The following is a 15,576-nucleotide window of genomic DNA, read 5'->3' on the forward strand; positions in this document are numbered from 1 at the left end:
AGGCTCAGACTCACGACCTGAGACCGAGTCACAAACTCCCCCAACTGAGCCAACCAGGTACCCCTGTCTTTTACTTTCTTGATGGTATAGTTTCTCCCACAAAAGTTTCTAATTTTGATGAAATCCAATTTTTCAAATTTTCTTTTTTATCACTTGTCTTTTTGGGGTGGTATCTCAGAGATCACTGACTAGCCCCTTTACTTCTAGTAGTTTTAAGTGTGTGTGTGTGTGTGTGTGTGTGTGTGGTTCTTTTGGTTTGGTTTGGTTTGGTTTTTAGAGCAAGTGCAATCAGGGAAGGGAGAGAGAAACTAAAGCAGGCTCCATGCCCAGTGCAATCCCAATGCAGGGCTCGATCTCACTACCATAAGATCGTGACCTGAGCCAAAATAAAGAGTCAGATGCTTAGCCAACTGAGCCACTCAGGCACCTCTCTTGCAGTTTTACAATTTTTTTTTTTTACATTTAGGTCTATGGTCCATTTTCAGTTAATTTTTGTGTAAGGTTCCAGTAGGAATTCAATTTCATTCTTTCACATGTGGATATTCAGTTGTCCCAGCACCAGTTTTTGAAAAGATTATTTTTTCTCCATTGAATTATCGTGGCATCCTTGTGAAAAATCAAAGGAACACAAATGGAAGGGTGTATACCTGGATTCTCCACTTTATTCCATTGACCTATATGTCTATCCCCATGCATCACCACAGGGTCTCGATCACTACAGTTTTGTAGTAAGGTCTGAAATTGGGTAGTGTGAATCCTCCAACTTTGGACTTCTTTTTCAAGATTGTTTTGGCTGTCATCTTTGCTTTTTGATTAATACTTTTTGAATCTTCTTTAAGAAATCTTTTTGGACTGGGGCACCTAGGTAGCTCAGTTGGTTAAATGTCTGACTTCAGCTCAGGTCATGATCTCACAGTTCGTGAGCCTACTTCAGATTCTCTGTCTTCCTCTCTCTCTGCCTCCCCCTCCCCCACCCCGCCAATTTCTCTCTCTCTCAAATAAAATAAACATTAAAAAAAAAAAAAAGAAATCCTTTTGGACTCCAAAGCCAGAAAACATTTTTCTATATGGTTTCTAAGAAGTTTTATCTTTGCCCTTTTCGTTCCAATCATTGATCTATTTGGAATTTATTCTAGTGCATGGTAAGAGGTACGGGATTATGGTCAAGCTTTTAAATTCTATTGACACTTTTTTTTAAAGTTCATTTTTTCTTTCACTGACACACACACACACACAAACCCAAGCAAGCTCCAAGCTGCCAGTGCAGAGCCCAACGTGGGGCTCGAACTCACAAAACTGTAAGATCATGACTTGAGCTGAAACCAAGAGTTGGACGCTCAACCAACTAAGCCACCCAGGTGGCCCTAGATTCCATTTTCTAACTGAATTTATTTAGGACTTTCACTAAGGTCATAACAAGTCCTCTACTGTCTTAGGTTATATTGATACATTGATATCAAGATTATACTAGCTTAATTAAAAAAAAGAGAGAGTTGATCTTTTGGTATTCTCATACATAATTTGTATAATACTGGAATTGTAGTATCTTTGATAGAACTGTGGGTCTGAAGCTTGCTTTGCATGAAGACTTTAACAAACCGACAATCTATATCAAGGCTATACAACTACTATTCAGAGAGTCAATTTCTTCTTGAGATAGGAAGAGCTTCTGCGGGAAGTTATATTTTCTCAGCCTATAAATTTGAATCTAATTTTCACAAATGTCAGCATAAATTTGCCTTTTTAATGCTGAAAACATTTCTATCTAAATCCCTCCCTTTTCATTATGTTATTGGTTAGTTATGCAATTCTCCTTTTTTTCTTGCTCAGCCTTGCTAGAAGTTGCTGCTTGTAGTATTCCTTTAACAGTGGCCTTGTAGAAGTTTGTTTACTATGTCATTGTTTTCTTCTCTTAGTGTTTCCTTCCTTCTGTTTTGTTTATTCTCCTGTTTCTTTTCTAAATTCTTAAGTTTTATCTTTGAGCATTAATTTCTAGCCTTTCTTCATTTCTAATAGAAGCATATAAGACAATAAGTTTCAGGGCACCTGGATGGCTCAGCTGGTTAAGTGTCCAACTCTTGATTTTGGCTCAAGTCATGATGTCATAAATTCTGATACTGAATCCCACGTCAGACTCTGTGTGGACTGCATGGAGCCTGCTTGGGATTCTCTCTCTCCCTCAGGCTCTCTCTCTCTACCCCTCCCCTGCTTACATGTTCTCTCTTTCAAAAATAAATAAATAAACCTAAAAAAAGGACTGTGTTTCCCCCTAAGATCTGTTTAGCAGTTTTTCAGTTATATAATTTTTACTTCTGTGTTTCTAGTTTCCATTTTTCTGCTGTTTACTCACACTTTTAAGGGAAAACTCCATCTTTCTCTTTAAATCCTTGAACATATTTATAATGGCTTTAAAGTCCACATCTGCTCATTCTAACATCTAGGATCATCCTTGTTTCTACTGACTATTTTGTCTCTTGACTAATGGTCACATTTCCTTGCTTCTTGAGTTACTTGTCTAGTAATTTCTGCCCATGTGTGGAACAACTCTGGCTGGTACATTGTGAGGACCTGTATTATACTGTCTTTATTTAAAGAGTGTTAAGTTTTATTCTTGCAGGCTGTTAATTACAGTGATTCACCTCAATCCTATTCTGAATTTGTCTGTCCTAGGGCCATGGACTTTTCTAGGGTTTTAATCAACTGCCCAAGGTACTCAGTAAGAACTCAAGATCTCTCTAGTGTGAATGGATTGAAATTCCACAATCTTCCAGCACTGGAATTTCTGTTAAGTTCTCAGTTACTACTGGTAGGCCTCACATGGTCTCAATTTGTATATGTGCAGCCAAGCACTTAGCCATACTTCTGAAGATAACCTTCCCACAGACCTTTGAGAGTCCTCCCTTCATAGCTCTACCCTTTGGGGTATACTGACTCACAAATTTGAGCCACCTCAGCAGCCCAAACTCTGATGGCTGCCTCTTTTATCTAGCAATATTGCTGTTTTCTACTTGGGCTCATCTCCCTACACCACACACCAGAAAGTGCCCTCACTCACAAAGGCAAGGCAAACATTAAGGCCACCTTACATGTTTCCCTTATTTTAAGTGCTAGCATCCACTGTCTGAAAACAACTGCTTCCCATATTTTGCTACTTTTATAGTTGTTGGTGACACAAGGTCAAGTCCAATACCAGTTACTCCATCATGTCTAGAAGCAGCAATCTCCATCATTTTTTAATATGCAATAATTTTATCCTTCAGCTTAAAGATCTTCAAATTTCCATTATGTTCTCATTAATTCATTAGTACATTTCTTAGTCTCTAAACAAATGAACTTTAATATTTCCTTTTTAAATTTTTTTTGAGAGAAAGAGTGAGTGAGCGTGGTAGGGAGGGGCAGAGAGAGTGGGAATGGAGGATCCAAAGCAGGCTTCGCACTGACAGCAGAGAGCCAGACACAGGGTTTTAATTCACCAACTGTGAGATCATAACCCGAGCCAAAGTTTAATGCTTAACCAACTGAGCTACCCAGGCATCCCCAAACATATGAACTTTTTATCATTATTTTTTCAGTACAGATTTTTCATTTTATCCCACTGTGATCAAAGAATACAGTATGTATTATACCATTCCTTTGAAATTTGTTCAGACTTCCTTTATAGCCCAATGTATGGTCGGTCACAAATATTATCAAAAGTATTCCACTTGAAAGAACATGTATTCTGCAGTTTTTCAGTGGAGTGTCTGTATATATCCATCGATTCAAACATATTAATTTGTTTTGTTCAAGTTTTTAACAATCTTGTCAATTGTGTGTGTGTGTGTGTGCTTGATATAACACTGAGAAATAGGTGTTGAAATCTTCCGTTAGATTGTGGGATTTGTCTCTAACCCCTTGTTGTTCCTGGTGATTTGATCCTTTTATCATCTCTAGTGGTCCTCTTAAATAATGCTTTTTGCTTTAAAATCTCACATTTTCTGATATTAATAGATTTATACTAGCTTTATTTTACTTAGTATTTACCTGATATATATTTTCTACTACTTTATTTTTAATTTTTCTGTATTCTTATTTTTAGCTGTATCTTTTGTGAAGACTGAAAAACATCGGTAGACATTCAGTTCAATCCTGTGAAACAGGCGTCCCACAGCAATATTTGGCAATAATGGCTTGTGATAAAATATGCTTCTTCCTTCATGAGAATTCTTTTTTGTTCAGTTTTGGAAATTGGTACAACACAGGGAAGTTAGTAGCTGGAAGGAAGGAAGTTATTGAGTTATTAGAACCCAATGGAGAAAAAATATGTAAGAAATGAAGAAGATTCGAGCTGTGGGAATGACCTTCAGAAGGAATCAGATCCTACACGAGAGATCTTAGGATAAAAGAAAAGAAAAAGCTATGGTTTTACAATCTATAAGAAAGATAAGAAGAAAAAGGAAAAATAAAAAAGAAAGTGGAGGCTTCAACTCATGCAATTTAAGGCTGGAACCAGCACAACACCCAAGACCTGGCCTAAAAGGACCTGAAATGCCCAAGAATAGGACTGAAAAGGACCATTGAAAGGATATGAATGCCATCCAGAATTTAAAAGGCAAGACTTAGGGATCAAGTTATGAGTATGATTTTGATGAGAACCTGTATTTGCATATCTGTGTATAATCTCTATCCCGAGGTTTTTGTATTCTAATTCTTATTGTGTATGCTATGTACCGGTCAACTATGATTCATGATTCTCCTTCCCAAACCTTCTCTTCCTCCAGGATTCCTTATTTAAATAAATGGCATCCACCCATTTCCTTAAGCCAGAAATCTGAATTCATCCTTGATTCATCTTTCCCTCACAATCAAACGCTGTTGATTTTGTCTCTTAAATATCTTTTGAATCAGTTCACTTTTTCCTCCTTTTCTTTGCCAACCCCCTAATTCATTTCCTCCAATTGTCTCCTGTTTACTGACATGTATTATTTGTGTGTCATCCTCTCCTTCATTCTGCACATAGTGCCTAGAATGATCTTTTAAAAAGCCAAGTGATTATGTCACTTCCTTGCTTAAACATGTAAAACAAAAAGTAAACAAAAAACTTCAATGGCTTCCCATTTCTCACAGAATCAAGACCAAACAACAAAGCCTCAGAGATCTGGACTTTCTCTCTCTACATTGTAACCATGTTGGCTTTCCTTTCAGCACCTCAAAATCCATCACTGTTATTCCTTCTTCCTAAATCACTTTCCCCTATACTCTTTGCTTAGCCAACTCCTCCTCAGTTTTCTTGTTTTAGCTCTTAAGTCTCTGAAACTCCTTCTGATCTAAAACAGGTTACCTAATCCCTTGCTGAAAGCTCCCATAGCACCCTGTACTACTTTTGCATAAACTCAGTGCATTTGTAACTACTTGTAGTGATGGTCTCCCTTGCTCTATAATCAGCTCCATGAGAGTTGGAACTGTCTTATCCATCTTTGTATTTCCAGTCCCTAGGTGACACATGGTAAGATCTTAATCTTTGATGAATGAGCAACTCACTAAAAGAATGAATGAATAAATGATGACTGAGCACAGAATGTGCTAGATGGGACAGAGCAGTGTAAAGTACCTCTAGTGATCAGGTAGAAATACAAAACATTCTCCCTTCAGAGGAGGATTAGCAATTAACATGGGGAACATTCTTTCAAGGGCACCATGAATGGTTCTATTATTATTCTTTATTTTTCCCTTTGCTCAAGTTTCAGCTGAGAAGCACGAGGCTCACGAATTTGGTATACTCAAAACACATCAGTAAAACGGTGAAGGAGGGTAATCTGTGTCTCCATTTATTTAGATGAGGGAATTGAGGTTCAGACATCAAAATTACTATTTACGGTCTAAAAGTAGTTTGGTGACCTGTAAATTATGATGATGCCATGTTCTCCGTGTTTGAAAATGAGGTATGGCCACTTTTCTGAAACTGTTTTAATGATTAGATAAGGCTTATGATTAGACAGTCTGATACCGAAAAAATAATCATTCTGAATCTTAACAATATTTCTAATTTAATGTCAGCATAATGTAGTAATCCTTCCTTCCTGAGGTTATGATATTCTCAAAATGGAGATTCTGCCTCATATAAAATAGATCATAACTAGGGTGAACTAAATTATGAAAACAAAAGTTTTTATGCATATTTCCAAGTTATCTCTGTCATGGAAGTGCAATTTGTAATTCTCTTTGCTCTGGCCACAACTTTTTCAACATAGCTTCCCAACAGTGTCATGCATTTTCTTCTAAACATTATGTTCTAGTTGTGTGACTAACACTGACAAATTTGTCTGTAATAAACGTCTTCCTTGACCAGTCTGTCACCACTTCCCCTAAATACAGGGTGGTTCTAAACAAGTGATGTTTCAGAGACACTCCTCATCAGTGTCTGGGCGTTACCTCAAAATCTGGCCAAATAACTTTTACAGAGTTCAGTAAACTCTTTGGGCTGAACAAGGCTGATTTCATTTTTTGCTTCAATCACAATCATCTAATTGTTGTGACTCTCAGTCATCTTAGGGAAAAATTGACAGAAGTTACTCAAAATGTTTGTGCAATGTAGCCTAGTTGTATGGCAACAGAAAGTAAATCACTGAAAAAACAAATTTTTTAGTGAAAGAATCATGATAAGTATGTGACTAAGAAATGTCTCTATTCAAACAGTACTTCATATCCGGCCAATTACTTGAAAAAATGCTCAAAGTATTTTTAAACCTGTTCTCTAATACTACAAACTTTTAAATTGCTTGCGGATATATTTCATGTGGCTTATTTATTAATGTTTTTCATTCTCAACACAGCAAAAGGCTTTGAGAGTTAGTAACAACTGAGGTTATACTTAAATAAAGTCATCACTAAGTTTTAGTTCTCAATCTATGATTTTTATAGGAAATTTATTATATGTCTAATCACGTTAAAGGGAATGATAGGAGGGATAAAAAGATACAGTTAAAAATTTAACAAATAATTGGAAAGGTAAGATTAACACACACAACACAATTATGTAGTGAGAAACAGAAATAGTCAAGTGCTGGATTGTATAGCAGCTAGTTACTGAGGCTGCAGAGAAACAAGTTAAAGCTTAGTTTCTGAGGAAGTAAACTGGTAAAACCTTCTTTTTCTCTTTTTAAGAAATTGACAATATTTATTAAATTTTCTTATCTGATTTTTATTTTCCAAAATGTGGATGTAAAATCTGAATATCAGCTTTATAGCCAGTTTTACTTTTCATTTTTAATTATTTTCATGGAAAATTTAAACATATACAAAAACTGTAAAATGCATCTTTCATGTTCACATCACCAAGCCACATGAATAGTTTTATTTTCTTAGGATGTTCTCCCCATAAAGATATTCACAAGATACTTCTCATACCTTTCAGGATTTAACTCAAATCACCTCACAACCACCTTCCGTGACCACTCTATTTAAAACTACCGCCTGAACTCCCTCTGCCTCTTCCCTTTTTCCTCATCATAATATTTACCACCTTCGAACAGGTTATACTTAAAAAATCATTTTAGGGGCGCCTGGGTGGCTCACTCAGTTAAGCGTCTGACTTTGGCTCAGGTCATGAGCTCACAGTCCATGGGTTCAAGCCCCGTGTCAGGCTCTGTGCTGACAGCTAGCTCAGAGCCTGGAGCCTGTTTCAGATTCTGTGCCTCCCTCTCTCTCTGACCTTCCCCTGCTCATGCTGTGTCTCTCTCTCAGAAATAAATAAAACATTAAAAAAAAACAATTTTATTTATCTGTTTGCAATCTAATAAATTTCATGAAGACAGGGCTTATCAAATGTCTTCTTCATTCCCAGTACCCAGAACAAGGCCTGCCACTAAGAAGGACTTAATAGTCAATGAATTAATATTTATTGACATGGGGAGATGTCCACGATATATTACATTTAAAAAAGAAACCTGCAACACAGTTTGGATAATATTATATCATACTGGAGGGTGGGGGGAGGAATGGCCTTGACAGAGGTAGTAGCACTCACCAAATACTCTGCACTCCGCTTCCACATCACAGCTGACTTGCAGCAGGGCAGAGCCATGGTTACTAGTTATGACTAATAAATTGTATATGGAAGAACATTGTGTCAATAATGGGCTGAGGTGGTAAAAAAAATCTATGTGTGATTTTATAGTCTCTTTTCATTGCTATGGTGACTAAAAGCACCAGGTATTGCAGAGCATGGCCACACATGGGCGAACCTCCATTAGCCTGGGCCCCTGAGTGACTACATGGAGAAAACACCCTGCTAATCTGTGTAAGAAATGCAGCATTAGCAAGAAATTTTTTTGTGTTAAGCCACTGAGATTTTGATGGATTGTTTGTTACTGCAATACAATCTAGCCTCTCCTGACCAATACACATATACAAACTAGCATTCACCAAGCACTTACTATACGCTAGTAATTATGGTGAACGCTTTACATCTTATCTTTTAAACCCTCACAAAACCTTGTAAGCCAGTACTATTATGATGAAATGAGGAAACTGAGGCAGCACAAGGACAAATAACTTGCCCAAGGTGGTCAGCTAAATGGAAAAGCTGGAAATGGAACCCAGGCAGTCTGGATGAAGATCTACCAAACTATTAACATAATATTAACATATTATTAAGAGGAATATTAATAAAAATCCATGAGGGCAGGGTTATAGGAACTGGTCATTTTTTGTTCTGCATTTCTGTAATGTTATAGATTTTAAAATAATCATTCATTACCTTTGCAGTAAGCAATAAACAAGTAAATGGGGAGACAAAATATATGTTGGATACTTAAAGACTGAATTCAGAGATGGAAGCCAAGTGAAACTGGAGAATGGTATAATCAAGGAATGCCTAAAAATGACTCTCTGTCACTCATAGCCATACCTGGTTTTGCAGGTGAATTCCAGCAAATAAGGTGAATCATAATATATTTCACAATAAAATTGTCTTAGTTTCTGGGTGGGGGCAGGAGGAGATGCCCACATATATTTTAACTTTCAGCAAGGAAGGAGTTAATAAAATAGGCTGTGGTAACAGCAGGATGAATGCTGTGGTTCTAGCAATGTTTACCAGGTTTTTCAGTATTTAATAGCACTCTTTAAAAGTAAGAATAATAGGGACGCCTGGGTGGCTCAATCAGTTGAGCGTCCGACTTTGGCTCAGGTCATGATCTCACGGTTCATGGGTTCGAGCCCCACGTCAGGCTCTGTGCTGACAGCTAGTTCAGAGCCTGGAACCTGCTTCAGATTCTGTATCTCCCTCTCTCTCTGACCCTCCCTGACTCACACACACACACTCTCTCTCTCTCTCTCTCTCAGAAATAAATAAAACATTAAAAAAAAAGAATAATAATGCAACTATTCCTTATAGCTAAAAGTGGCCTCATTAAATGTACATTTTAAATGTTCCATTCGATCATATTTAAACAAAATATATATGGCATAACATATGACAATCAAATGTACACGGGCTTTTCCTGGCTTCCCAGGATCTGGTTTTGGAAATTCAACAATGTAGGACTCTTGACAGGAGGAAACTGAAAGACCAAAATACTGGTTCCCCAGACTCTGGGCAGCTGGCTGTTGCCGGCTGCCTAGCCTCTCGTGGCCGCTCCCAGGTTTTGAGGCTGCTTGGCTCTCCAGCCTTCCCACTGATTCTGTAAGCTAACAATCCTTCCACGGCTCGTTTCTATGGCTTGGAAGCAGGAACCTGACTACCAAGCAGTAGCTACAGGCAACCACGTAATGTGAAGACACAGTACCTAGGAGAAAATGAGCCACCTTTGAAGATCTAAACATGACATACGTTGTTATCTAGAACATGGTAATAAATACACTTTGTGGTTCGATTGGATCTGAGATGTTTTCTATACCACCACGTTTCTCCGAGCTTTGATCCTTTGCTTCCCTTTCAGGAACTGCTGTCATATGTGAGTTTGCCTAACTCCACACATCAATATCCCTGTGCTTAACCACCAGTCATCTTTCTTTTATAACATCACACTTTTTAAAAAGTATCATTATGTAACATGATCTACTCAACAGTAAAAATGCTATAAATTTGTGGTTTAATATCATAAAAAACAAATTACTGAACTATCATATTGGTTTAAGTTCAAAAGTCTATAAAATATAACACAGCCTCACCTATAACAAAATGAAAATCACCTGAGTTTCATTTGTCTTATGGAAATAATAATGCCTGTCTTACCTCCCAGTATTAATATAAGGATCAAATGAAAAAAATTATGAACATGAACAGGTTTAAGGTATGTACCCTATTTCATCAAATCTTAAGATACATCTATTGTAAGACATACCATTAGTTTAGCACAAAAAAAAAAGAAAAAAGATGGCTAATTAAAAACTGTAACACACTTTCTTAACACTTAGAAATTCTATTTTATAACCTAGCCAAAGAGACATTTATGTAAGTAAATATGGATTGTCATATTTTGTCATACAAAATTTTTGTGCAAATATTTTGAGGAAAAAAATAAACTGGTAAAGTATTCCTAAAAGTTTTCATTGAACCCAACATTCCCAAATCATTTCTCAATTCAATCACTGATAGCCATGTTCTCCCACATAATATCATGATCTTTGCCAGTGGAAACATTGATGACACAGCATTTCTTATAAGAATTCACAAATTGCTTTTCTGGTTCAAGACAGTGACAAAAGAGAACCCTGAACTCACCTCCTCTCACAGACACACTGAATCTTCAGCTACATACAGGACAATTCCCTCTGAAAGAAATCTAGAAACTAGCTGAGTGACTCTTACACATGAGGCAAGTGAGAAAACACCCACTCTGAAACGAGTAGGAAAGCCTCAGACACAATCTCATCCCTGGAGCAGCGACACACAACTAGGAGGGAGCTCACAACTCCCAGCTTCTCCCTGAGGAGTGTAGGGTTTGGAGCCCACAGATGGCACCACAACTTTTAAGACCTCCACCTGAGAAATGGAGACCCAAAACATCTAGCTTTGAAAGCCAACAGGACTTGCATCCATGAGATTCAGTCTATAGTGAACTAATAGTTCTTACGGCATTTGTGTGGACTCACCATGGCTTAGCCCTCAGAGCGCAGCACAGAGGTAGCAGACTGAAACATGCCCCGCATTCCCATCAAAGAAGCTATTGCTTACCTTTAAAGCTGTGTCTTGAGGGGCAGGCTTCTAATTTAAAACACTTCCAGAGGCCAACTGCAATATTCTCCAGAAACCACGAGAGACTGGTAGAACATCTCCCTGTTCTCTCTCTGCCTCACTCCAGGTAGGTCATCAGTATCTCCCAAAAAGGAGCTCGTCCACATGTCTGGTGCCCCAGTTTTTGCAGCTGCTGCCAGAGGAAGTCCCTTAATGGAGTTTATGTTTGCAGGTACCACAAGACTGTAAGAGAGAAACCGTTCTTAAGCAGGTGTCCATCCCTCCACGGCACGGTGCAGAGGCGGCAGATTGATACACAGCCTTTTTGTGAAAGAGGCCTATTAGCTTATCTCCCAATGGCTGTGGCTTGAGGGGCAGGCTTCCATTATAACACACATCTAGGGGCCAATTGGCATCTTCTCCAGATACTAGAAAGGCCAGCAGGCACTATCTATGTGCTCTCCCTTTGTCCCACTCCAGATTACCGATGTCTTTGAGAAAGCAGTTTATGCACAATGGCTGTCACCCTGGCTTTTGTGGCTGCCACCCAGAGGACATATCTCTTGATAACCTGGCACTGGTAGCCAGTGGGACTTGTATTCATGGGTTCAATGGGTTGGTACCAAATAAAGAAACAATTCTTAACTGTCTAGCCCCCTCAGGGTTTGATGTGCAGAGGGAGCAGACAGAAATACACATCTCCCAGTCCGCCCCTGAGGAAGGTATACTTAGGTACTTAATTAATTTTTTTCTTGAGAGTGAGAGAACATGAGCAGGGGAGAGGCAGAGAGAGGGAGAGAGAGAATCTTTTCTTTTTTCAGTGTTCATTTATTTATTTTTAGAGATGGGGCTAAGAGCAGAGAGGGAGAGCAAGAATCTTGAGCAGGCCCTGCACTGTCAGTGTGGAGTCTGATGCAGGGCGCAACCTACGAACCATGAGATCATCACTGGAGCTGAAATCAAAAGTCTGATTAAGCCATTAAGATGGCTTAAATGAATGAGCCAACCAGGCGTGCCAAGAGGTAAATTCACATACATTAAAAGGAGGTGGATCAATGATGAAAATACCCAAATCTGAGATTCAGAAGGCCTTCCAGTCTACCTGATGCATGATCTTTGTGGTTCTAAGAAGCAAAAGTAATTTAGAACAGTAAGGGCTTATGTCTAGAGTTAGGAGTGCATGTGTGTGTGGATGTGTGTTCATAAAAGTAACAGTAAAATAATGAGAATTTGCTGATGGATGAATGAGATATGGTGGGGGTAATATGTATGTGTGTGATAGACTAATTAGTTCTGATCAATGATGAAAACATTTCACTACAGACCTTTATAACTATAAGGTTTCGACACTTGCTCTGAGTTCAGAATAAAAAATTCTTTAAAAGAAAGGAAAAAAAGATGCTCCTTGAAGGTCTGCTTCTAATCAGTCTGCATTTAGTGCTAACTGAGATCTTCCCCTTTGGGACAATGAGAAATACTGGCACACCCTCAGCTACTGGGAGCCACTCAGAACACAGGTCCACTTGGACAACCACAAAAATCTGAGAGAAACCCACAGGGAAGTCAGGATTGAATAACAAGGTTCATCTCCTAAATAAGACCACCCCTTCAGGACTGAGAAATGTGGTTGTTTTATCTAATGCACAGAAATCAACAGTGAGAGTCAAGAAAAATGAATAGAGGAACATGTTCCTAATAAAACAACAAACTAAAACCTCAGAAAAATTCCTTAGTGAAACAGACATAAGTGATTTACCCAACAAAAAGTTCAAAACAATGGTCATAAAGATGCTTGCTGAGGTCAGGAGAACAATGCATGAACAAAGTGAGCATTTCAACAGAAGATGAAAAGTATAAGAAAGAACCAAACAGAAATCACATAGCTGAAGAATTTAATAATTGAACTGAAAAATTCAAAAGAAGGTTGTAATAGCAGATGAAATGGAAGAAAAATCAGCACTCTAAGACAGGGCAGCAGAACTCATCCAATAAGATTTCATCCAATTATCGGGGCGCCTGGGTGGCTTAGTCGGTTAAGCGTCCGACTTTCGCTTAGGTCATGATCTCGCGGTTCGTGGGTTCGAGCCTCGCGTCGGGCTCTGTGCTGACTGCCAGCTCAGAGCCTGGAGCCTGTTTCAGAGTCTGTGACTCCCTCTCTCTCTGTCCCTCCCCTGCTCATGCTGTCTCTCTCTCCTAGAAATAAATTAAAAAAAAAAAAAAAGAATTCATCCAATTATCATCCAATAAGCAAAAAGGAAAAAAATAGCTTAAAGGGACAAATAGGACAACACCAAGTGGTCCCAGAAGGAGAGAATATAACATACCAGAATTTATGGGATGCAGCAAAAGTGGTTTTTAAGAGGGAAGTTCATCGTGCTAAACACCTATATTGAGAAATAAGAAAGATCTCCAGTAAACAACCTAACTTTATACCTTACGAAACCAGAAAAAGGACTAAGCCCAAAGCTAGTAGAAGGAAGGAATTAACAAATATCAGAGCAGAAATAAAGCAGAAACTAAAAAGATAATAGAAAAGACCAATGAAACCAAGAGCTGGTTTTTGAAAAGACAAACATTTAGCTAGGTTCACCAAGAAAAAAAAAAAGAGAGAAAACTCAAAATAAAATCATATAGAAGAGATGTCACAACTGACACAACGTAAATACATATACGAGTACTATGAACAGTTTTATACCAACAAACTAGACAATGGTAGAAGAAATGGATACATTCGTACAAACATACAACCGACAAAGACTGAATTATGAAGAAATAGAAAATCTGAATAGACTAGTTACTAGTAAGGAGATTGAATCAGTAATCAAAAATCTCCAACAAGCAAAAGTCCAGATGGCTTCCCTGGTGAATTCTATCAAATGTTTAAAGAATTAATACCAATCTTTCTCAAACTCTTACAAAAAACTGAAGAGGAGGGAGCACTTCCAAACTTATTTTATGAGGCCAGCGTTTAATATCAAAACCAGATAAAGGCACTACAACAAAAGGAAAATACAGATTAATATCCCTAATGAACACAGATGCAAAAATCCTCAACAAGATATTAGCAAGCTGAATTCAACAATACATTAAAAGGATGAAGAAAAAGCATTTGACAAAACACAACATCCATCCATGATAAAAACTCTCAACAGAATGAGTACAGAGGGAAAATATCTTAACATACTAAAGGCAAGATACAATGAATCCACATCTCACATCATACTCAGTGGTGAAAAACTGAGAGCTTTTCCTCTAAGATCAGGAACAAGACAAGGATGTCTACTCTTACAACTTTCAATTAAAATAGTACTGGGTTGGGGCGCCTGGGTGGCTTAGTCGGTTAAGCGTCCGACTTTCGCTTAGGTCATGATCTCGCGGTTCATGGGTTCGAGCCCCGCGTCGGGCTCTGTGCTGACTGCCAGCTCAGAGCCTGGAGCCTGTTTCAGTCTGTGACTCCCTCTCTCTCTGACCCTCCCCTGCTCACGCTGTCTCTCTCTCTCTCTCTCCTAGAAATAAATAAAAACCTTAAAAAAAAATTTAAAATAGTACTGGGAGTCCTAGCTAGAGCAATTATGTAAGATAAAGTAATAAAAAGCAATCAAATCAGAAAGGAAGTAAATTGTCTCTATGTGCAGATGATATGATACTACATATAGAAAACTCTAAAAACGTCACCAAAAAAACTCATTAGAATAAAAATTCAGTAAGTCATAGGATACAAAATCAATATACAAAAATCAATTGAGTTTCTATACACTAATAACAAATTATCTGAAAGAGAATTTAAGAATACAGTTCAATTTACAATTGCTTCAAAAGAACAAAATGCCTACTCTAAACAAAGCAGGTATTGGCATTGGCATTGGTATAAAAACAGCCACATAAATCAATGAAATAGAACAAAGAGCCCAGAAATAAACCCATGCATATATGGTCAACTTATGACAAAGGAGCCAAGAACATAAACTAGGAAAAAGATAGTCTCTTCAACAAATGGTTCTGGAAAAACTGGGCAATGCCATGCAAAAGATTGAAATGGGACCACTATTTTTACCATATACGATAATCAACTCAAAATGGATTAAAGACTTGAATGTAAGTCCTGAAACCATAAAAGTCCCAGAGAAAATATACATAAAGGGTAAGCTCCTTGACATCAGTCTTTGCAATGATTTTTTGGATTTGACCCAAAAGGAAAGGCAACAAAAGCAAAAGCAAACAATTGGGACTACATCAAACTAAAAACCTTTTGCACAGCAAAAGAAACTATCAGCAAAACAAAGGGGCAGCCTCCCAAATGGGAGAAGATATTTGCAAATCATATTAAAAAAAATTTTTTTTAATGTTTGGTTATTTTTGAGAGAGAGAGAGAGAGAGAGAGAAACAAGTGTGAGCAGGGAAGAGGCAGAGAGAAAGAGGGA

General features: G+C 37.9%; 1 long non-coding RNA gene and 2 other non-coding genes across 3 annotated transcripts in view; 2 read left to right on the plus strand and 1 right to left on the minus strand.

Moving 5' to 3' along the window:
- LOC120237262 overlaps positions 1–15,576 on the minus strand; it is a 107,104-nt gene that overhangs the window by 81,457 nt on the left and 10,071 nt on the right. Inside the window, exon 2 of the long non-coding RNA XR_005529907.1 lies at positions 11,156–11,398. This is a non-coding gene — a long non-coding RNA (uncharacterized LOC120237262). The remainder of the gene's footprint in view (positions 1–11,155; positions 11,399–15,576) is intronic.
- On the plus strand, positions 12,206–12,285 carry LOC120237292. Its single transcript, XR_005529909.1, has one exon. It is a non-coding gene; the product is annotated as a small nucleolar RNA U2-19 (small nucleolar RNA).
- On the plus strand, positions 12,451–12,519 carry LOC120237291. Its single transcript, XR_005529908.1, has one exon. It is a non-coding gene; the product is annotated as a small nucleolar RNA U2-30 (small nucleolar RNA).

Source organism: Hyaena hyaena, unplaced genomic scaffold (genome assembly GCF_003009895.1).
Source record: "Hyaena hyaena isolate Hyena2069 unplaced genomic scaffold, ASM300989v1 scaffold_175, whole genome shotgun sequence".
NCBI classification, from domain to species: domain Eukaryota; kingdom Metazoa; phylum Chordata; class Mammalia; order Carnivora; family Hyaenidae; genus Hyaena; species Hyaena hyaena.